The sequence below is a fragment of the Lichenostomus cassidix genome, chromosome 2, assembly GCF_008360975.1.
Source record: "Lichenostomus cassidix isolate B80296 chromosome 2, HeHo_3.0, whole genome shotgun sequence".
In the NCBI taxonomy this organism is placed as follows: domain Eukaryota; kingdom Metazoa; phylum Chordata; class Aves; order Passeriformes; family Meliphagidae; genus Lichenostomus; species Lichenostomus cassidix.
The window spans coordinates 45,066,273-45,074,246 of NC_139482.1; positions in this window are offsets into that span (position 1 = coordinate 45,066,273).

A 7,974-nucleotide genomic window follows, 5' to 3' on the forward strand; every position below is an offset into this window, starting at 1 on the left:
CACATGTTTAGAAAGAACAGAAGCTTGTTTTGTGTACAAAGATCTCTTTTCCTGATATGCCCTCACAGCTCCTGCTTGTCAGCAGTTTAGGCAGTCTCTGGGTCTCAGGTTGTATTTTAGTCACCAGTAGACCTACCATCCCCATTTCTATCCTGAACTTTGCTAAAACCATGTACACTCAGGACTGTCACACTAAACCCCAATTGTAGCTCCATGAGCCATTTCTGCTGTCACTGAGTACTGAAATCTGAAACTGAGGACTATGTTCCACCATTTCAGAGAATCCAAAGAGACCAAGTTTGCAGTCTGAAGTAGCTCTTAAAGAATGAGCCAAAAAAAAGGTACTTGCTACTTATGATGTCAATTTGTTATCTCTCCATTCTGCCAGTGGACCTTTGCTGAGCACCCACGTTATCATGCTGATGTCCATGTTCCTCCAGGCCCTTTTCTTCCCCTACAGCATCTTGTCAGCCTGCAACATCCTGAGGATAGAGAGAAATGTAGCTGTACTGGGAGGGTCTAACAAGCTCCTGGTATCTGGAAAACGTAACCACTGATAGGCCTATTCAGTCTGTGCTATTAAAGTGTGCACAGCTGGCTAAAACTTTCCCATATTCTGCTAGGAAATTTACTTGAGATGGTTAACAAGCAGTCTGTTACTTTGTTGTAGACAAAAAGCATGTGGGTACTTAAGATATTGATGAACTGGACTATAAGCAGATTATTCCAATGCTATGAGTAGAGAGTAACTTCCCAGTAGAAAAAGCCTTTTGAAATACAAGACAAAATGCCAATCCATTTACTAGTCACACACTTAAAACATTTGGCTTATTTTGCTACTGACTCTCAGCCTTCAGATGATACAGAACAAGAGGAATGTCCAGCATTTAAATAACACATAACTTTCAGACAATCTGCATCTCAGAATCTGGAATCTGGAATGTGGGACTTCGTGAAAAGGTAAAAACTTTCATGCAATTCCACAGTGTATCCAAGTTCCATCCAGAGTCTAAAAACACAGAGTTTTTCCTTGGAGATGACTGCTTCAGGGCAGGAGGATTTCTCCTGTACACTGATGGAGTAATCCAGGACCTTCTAGCTATAGCTTGAGGGCCTCTTATTTTATTCACATGCAAAATTCCCTTTGATTTTTGTGTGACAAAGAGAACATGCAGCATGAAACCCTTACTGGAAGGACCTCATTACTTTTGGTTGAAATACAATGGCCAAAAGAAAAAATAAAACAAAACTGGAAGGAAGCTGTGGAAAACCCCTGGTGCAATTGCAAACACACAAAAGTCTCCGTTAGAAGACATCTCTCACAAACGCTTTGTGGAGAATTTAGGGGGACTGCCTCTTCTTTGGGCAAATCACAGCTCACCCTTGGCTAGCTGTAGCAGGATCAACCCAGGCCATGGATTCAGCACCTCCATTTGTGAGGTCACACACTGGCCACTCAGATTTAGGCTCTACCCTTCCTGAAACCCTGCTGCTGGGCAAAGAAAATGTCAGGGTTTGGGGCCAAAGAGAGCACACAGCTCTGTTGTTTCCAATTACAATCTCTGCATGTGATGGGATGAATATTTTGGTGTTAGGACCAGTTTAGCAAGTGATCCTTTAATTTAAAAGTCTAGGTACAGGGGCAGGACCCAAGGCACTATACCAGTGCTCTGCATTGGTACAGCCACTTTTGAGCAAGAGCCAGACCCCCTTGGGCTGTTGCAGGCCAAAAGCCAGATGCTGCTAGTAAGGGGCTGAAATCACACAGGGAGGGCTGAGCAGACAAAAGTCTGACCTGGGGGATTTAATGGCAAAGCTCAAAGGGCCTGCTCCAAAATGAACTGAAGATATAGAGAATATTTCCACCCATGTGTTGGGGTTCAGATTTGGGAGACATTTCAGGAAAATGCATCAGCACATAATAAATCCAGTTGAAGTTGATGACAACATTTAATCAGATCCTTAATTCTGACCTTACATTTACATACATACTTGTATAGGAGGCCAACAGCAGCATTCTCACTGACTTTCACTTTTCAAGCTTTCCAGATTATCAGATCCTTACAACACCAGGATTGCCTAATGGGGCTGAACAACACACAGGTTTTCTGTCTAGACATAGATCTATTCCATAGGAAAAAAATAAGGGGGAAAAAAAAGAGGGGGAGAGAAGGAAGAATTAAATTATTTTAAATAATTTTCACATCCCTTTCATATCTTCGAATAATGTAATTTCACAGCTGATTTCAGGTTCTGGTTTTGGTTTTGCCAACAAAAGCAGATATACAATATTTAAAGCCATTTAAAGGGTCCCTCTGAGGCAAAACTCGAAGTGCCATGCTGGGCTGCCATCCTGGAGGATCGGGCTCGCCAGCAGAGCAGGTGGTGTGTGGGTCATCCACGTCTGTGTGACAAACTGTGATAATTGGATTGTTTGAGGAGCGGGGGAGGGATGTGACCACTGTGTACAAACCTCAGAAGGGAATTAAAAGCAAGTCTGCATCCCAGTTAATAGTGCTCTATAAAAATGCAAAGTGGCTAATGATAAGCAAAGGAAGCTCCATTAAGCCATGTGCCTGGCGCAAAGGGGCATCATTGACCCCACGAAGGATATTTGCTGGGAACAGTCAGGCAGCAGAAACAGGTGCAGAAATAAAAGCAAACTAATGGCTTGTTTTAAACTCCCCAATCTGCAATGTTAATGAACAAGCAGGCCAAAGAGCCTGAAGTGGCCAACGCCTGTACCCATTAAAGTCACAGGCATGCTCAAAACCAGAGGAAAACTGGGAAATGGCTTTCCTGGCACTAGGCGTTCATTAGCCCTGCACAGCAGTATGCTGTACCAAGAGCTTGCTGAGGTTATTCAGGATGGGGTGGGATGGAGGGCAGGGAAGGAACACGGGAAAAAAGTTCCCCTCAGCCCCAAGCACTCATCAAGCTCCAATGTGGTCAGTGGGGAAAGGAACTCTCATTGGGCCGATAATGAGCTGTCCTCATTATAAGATTAGATGCCAGAGTGAACAACACCCTCTTAATAATGCACACATCACTATGACAACCACAGAGTTTGATACCTGAGGACAACTTTATTGCACTTGTGAAATTTCCTTATTTTAAAAACAGTATTTATAGTTATCAGACATCGATTCACCATATACACCCTCCTCCTCGTCTCTTTGCCTTCCTTGTTTCCGAGGCAGGATCAGCCAAAGTGTTTATGTGCAGCTCCTAAGGTTACCAAACTGCTGTCAAGTAGCAGCGCTGGAGTCTGCTGGCATAATTATCCCGCTAGCCCATACATAATTAGTAAAGCTAAGCCCAAACTATATTAATACCAGGATTAATTACAGTGGAAACATAAACAAGGATATTAATGCTATGAAAGTAGCAGTACGGCTATTCGACAGCCCATATGCTTGTCTGTAGGACCACTAGGGATTGTGTTGAATCGGGAGCTGTGCGGTGCCCTGACTGTAATGAGAAATGAGAAAACTGCTGAAAAATTGATGCCGCCTGCAGATTGCACAATCCGCTGAACAGCAGGGGGTCGGCTTCTTACATCTCCCACTCTCGGTACAATATGCTAATTTCTGCATGCATACGAGTGTAAAAGGAAAGAAGAAAAGATTTCACAAAAGGAAAAAAATGCAAATGACAACCACAAAGATCACTGCAGAGAAATCCATGAGCTTTATATGGATTAACTGTGTTGGAGCTAGTGCTCATCTGAGTTTAACTCTTTCTGTCCTAGACCCATTGGTAGGTCCTTTTTGTGGTGCAGCTGTACTTGCAGCTCCTTTGTGGAAAGGGAGGGATGGAGCGGGGGGAGGGCAGTGGGGAGCTGAAAAGATGGAAAGGATCTATTTTTCTCTTTTCCATGCTCTTTTCCACTCCTCTTGCTTTAACTCTGACAAGGAGATAAGGGTCTGGAAGCGGAGAAAAATTGACTGGGAGGGGAGTTGAGACAAGGAAGCTAACAAAATATTGGTAGTGTTTGAGAGAAGACCACTACAGCCCAGTCTGGTCCAGCTTCAAGTGTGGGGAATGACTGGTAACAGACCCTCCCTTGTCCTTCAAGAGCTCCTCTAATTCCCAGTGCCCCTTAGAGAGTGACTTTGCAGCACATGGCCAAGAAGATCTTCCTAAAAATGTGCTACAAAATCCTTATCAAGAAGATAGTTTCTCCATGATTATTTTCTACTCTGGATTCACCACCTCTTCCTCCCAGGGGAAAGAAGCAGATGTGCTGCCTGCATGACGAGCCCATCTCTCTGCTGGAGACAGCTGATGTGCTCGTGGTCCTGTGGTTCACCGGCGTGCCCAGAACATGCAGCATGCCTGCAGACAAGGAGGTTCCAGCAGTGCCCAGACAATCCTGCTGCCATTTGCATTCGCCTTGCTCCTAGAGAGAGCCTAACACTGCACTCAGCCTGTTCCCTATGCTGCCCATGGGACCAAACGGAATCTCTTCTACCACAGTTCCAGGGAGAAAACCAGCCCCACTGTCTTGCATGTAGTGCTGACATTGTGGGATAAAACCCATGGGTGCCAATTCTCATATAGACAATGGAGTTGTGGGTGTCTATACAGCCCTACTCTTCCTTTGGTTGCTGCTGGTGGGGGCCACCTACCCAATGGTTTAAGTCCCTCATTCACACAACACAGGAAGGCAAAGAGCATCTTCTTCCAGCCTACAGGGGGGAAATATCTATGTTTCTGCAATAAGACAAATCAAAGCCCTAATTCTTTTCCAATAATTAAAGAGATTAGTTGCTCTCTCTTTAGTAACAGCAGGAGCAGCAGCAGGTGCTGTTACGCTCAGTCCAATGTGTGCATAATGCGTTTTCTGTATGCAATTGCTGTGTCCAAGCATGAACAGAAACCTTAGGAAATATTTGTCATTAAAAAGTTGCCACTGGGCAACAATACAGTAATTGTATTAAAAATAACAATACAGTGTAATACAGTAAGAGCTTGACAAAAAAAAATGTTTGTTCACTTGTTTTAAATAGTTATGCCAAGAATTTAGCACTCCTGGAAAAAATATTACTGCTCTGGCATCCAAGGAGAGCACAAAGACAGAAATGCCCATCCCACATCCAGCAGGAAGAGAGATGTGCATCTTAGGGTGCTCTGACCTGGACAGACATTTGTAGTGAAAAGGAGAGGTGACAGAGGAGAAAAATTTGAAGAAGTCCATCCTCCCTCTCTAGCTGAATATGGCAGAGACTGTGAGAAAAGAAGGAGGACAAATATTTTGGGGACTTTTTCTGTGGCACAGAATTACCACCAGAAAGTGGGACAACAACCAGGGAACACCCTGCAGGTTTCAGTACCTATCTGAATCTTCAACCCACAAATGAAAAATATTTCTATCCCACTGGAAAGTCTCTAATCCTCTTCTGAGAGCACTCCCATCCACTAACCTTCTGTCTTAATATATCAACTCCTCTCCTCCTCCAAGCCTCTTTTACCCCCAACACTGCATACATTAATTGCTGATTTGTTTTCCTCATTGAAATTTATCAACTTGATTTTAACCTTTGTATCTGTGATTGCTTGTACATGCTCTTATTCCTGTACTGAGCATTCCTGTCACCAAATGATAATGAGCCTCTTTACTGGTCTGATGCTGGAACCTGTAAAAGCAGGGGAGTTCTCACCTGCGAGACCTTCACAGCAGACCCTTGTTCCCAAGGGATTGTACAATGCCTTGTAGATCCTGCTGCTGACCTGCAAATTTAGATCACCCAACTCAGCAAGTCAGAACAGCTCTCACCCAGGTCACACAGACAGCAATTGTACCCTAACAGAGACCTTCTGACTCTGTAGAACTAGGAGTAATAGCAATAATGTATCAAGAAGAGCAGTTGGAAAACAGCGAAGAACATGCATTTCTTGTCTTTTCTCAAATACTTTTGCTTGAAGCTGAACAGGGGCATTGGTAGGAAGAACAGCCATTCCCCTAGTATCTGTGCAAGAAAAATCTCTTTAGGTTGATGCTCAAATAGCAAACAAATAAGTAAATTAAGTATGAGTTGTTGTTGAATAGTCATCAGTTGGAATAGCAATAAATATTTTAAAACAACATTTCTACTGTATTTGATCAGCTCTGCCATTACAATAACCATTCTGAAGTCGCACAGAAAGTCTAGGACTGCACTAAAATTTCTTCTTTTTCACTTGTACTGTTTGCAGCAGCCTGACAGACTAAGAATATGAATGCCAGGCTTTAACCTTGTTGGAGTTAAAAGGTGTTTGGGGAAAGAAGGAAGCAGTGTGTTTACAGCAGAAAGACTGTCCCCCTAAATGACAAAGTAGCACAAGAACTCAGTACTGTGAATATCATAGGAGGGAAAACCCACAAAAAACAAAACAAAAAAAAAAACCAAAACAAAAAACAAACCACCAGGTTGGCAGTAATTTAGAGCTGCTATGTTTCAGGAAACAAAAGCTGCCCATTCCTGAGACCCCCCCCAGCCAAAGCTGTTAGCCAGACCAAGCTAGCTGAAGAAAATGTGGAGAGTGGAAACTGCAGAGAAAAATAGCAAGTCAAATGGGGCAAGTGAAAACCCATCAGCCAGGTGTGCTTGTAACATCTGTGGGGCACACACCCACATATGACACCAGCACCAGGGACACACACCTTCTGCTGGGGGTACAGCTCACAGCAGATCTCATCCCCCACACAGCACAGCAACGCCTGTGCCAAAGCCACCACAATCAGTTGAACTACGTCAGATTAAAACAGCTCATTAAAGTGGCCTCTCAGATTTATAATGAAGGCTTCTCCTTTATATGAGCTAAACTGGCACCCCTGGACTATACACCCATTTGATTTGAAACAGAAACAATGCCTAATTCTCCTATCTGCACCGGTGTGGCTGACAAGCAGTTTAATTTTGGCTCCCACTGCAATTTAATACTATCATGGCAAATTTCAGTTTAAATCATTTTTACCCCTCCTCTATTTTTTTCCATCGCTGCATTATCTATGGGTAAAATTGTTCACACTGTAAAACCAACCCTGCCTTTTTTTATTATTTAAACTTGGATCAAGTCATTAACAAGGTCAAAAGCCCAGCAAAAACCACAAGCAATCACATTGAAGCACAGATGTAGGGACAGAAGGCCTGAAACTAAACATCACCTAAACAGGGACTGAGAAGAAAGTAGGAGGAGCCACACATCATGAGAGTGTTCTAGAAACACCAAATACTGTTTCCACTGGGGAAACTAGTATTTTAAAATCTGCAGCAGGGCAATGCAGGACTTATTTTCATGAGGGCATGTCCATTTGAATTTGTGCTGAGCTCGGGAGGACCAGGTGAGTTTGCATAATTAACAACCTGACCGTGCAACCTGAATGCAAATGCAGATCCCAGTGAAGGTAACAGGAAATTGCTGTGCGTGAAGAAACCAAGGATGATATTCATACATGGCAGTGATGAATTCTGCTATAAAAATATTTACGGGATAGTGATATTTCTTTGTCTTTTTTTCCATTTTGTAAAGCTTCTGAGGAGTGATGGCAATCAAGTACAGAAAGTCAGTGACCATTCCTATGACAACATCCTGCTGCTGGTGCAAAAAACACTCATAAATAAAACTTTGAAGAGAACTCGTGCTGCCACAAGCCCCACTGAAGGCTTTGAAGGAGAAAAAGAGTGAGAAAATGGCAAGTTCCTCTTCTGGAGGCTGTGGCAAGCAACTTGAGCCATGTGGAGGCACAAGCCCTACCTCAGATGTGTTAATGTTCTGGCTCCCATCCAGGGAAGCTATGGTACCACCGAGCCTGCCCTGCCCTCCCTCTTGCCTGTAGAGCCGTGCTGTGCTGCTGCACACGCTGTCAGACAGACACCCCTTGCTGCTCCAGCCCAGGGAAGCCCCACACGGCACGGGGATGCATAGATGAGCACAATATGCTTCTGCCTGTCGCTTGGCTGTGGTGCTTTGCATTGTGGAGGGTTTTTT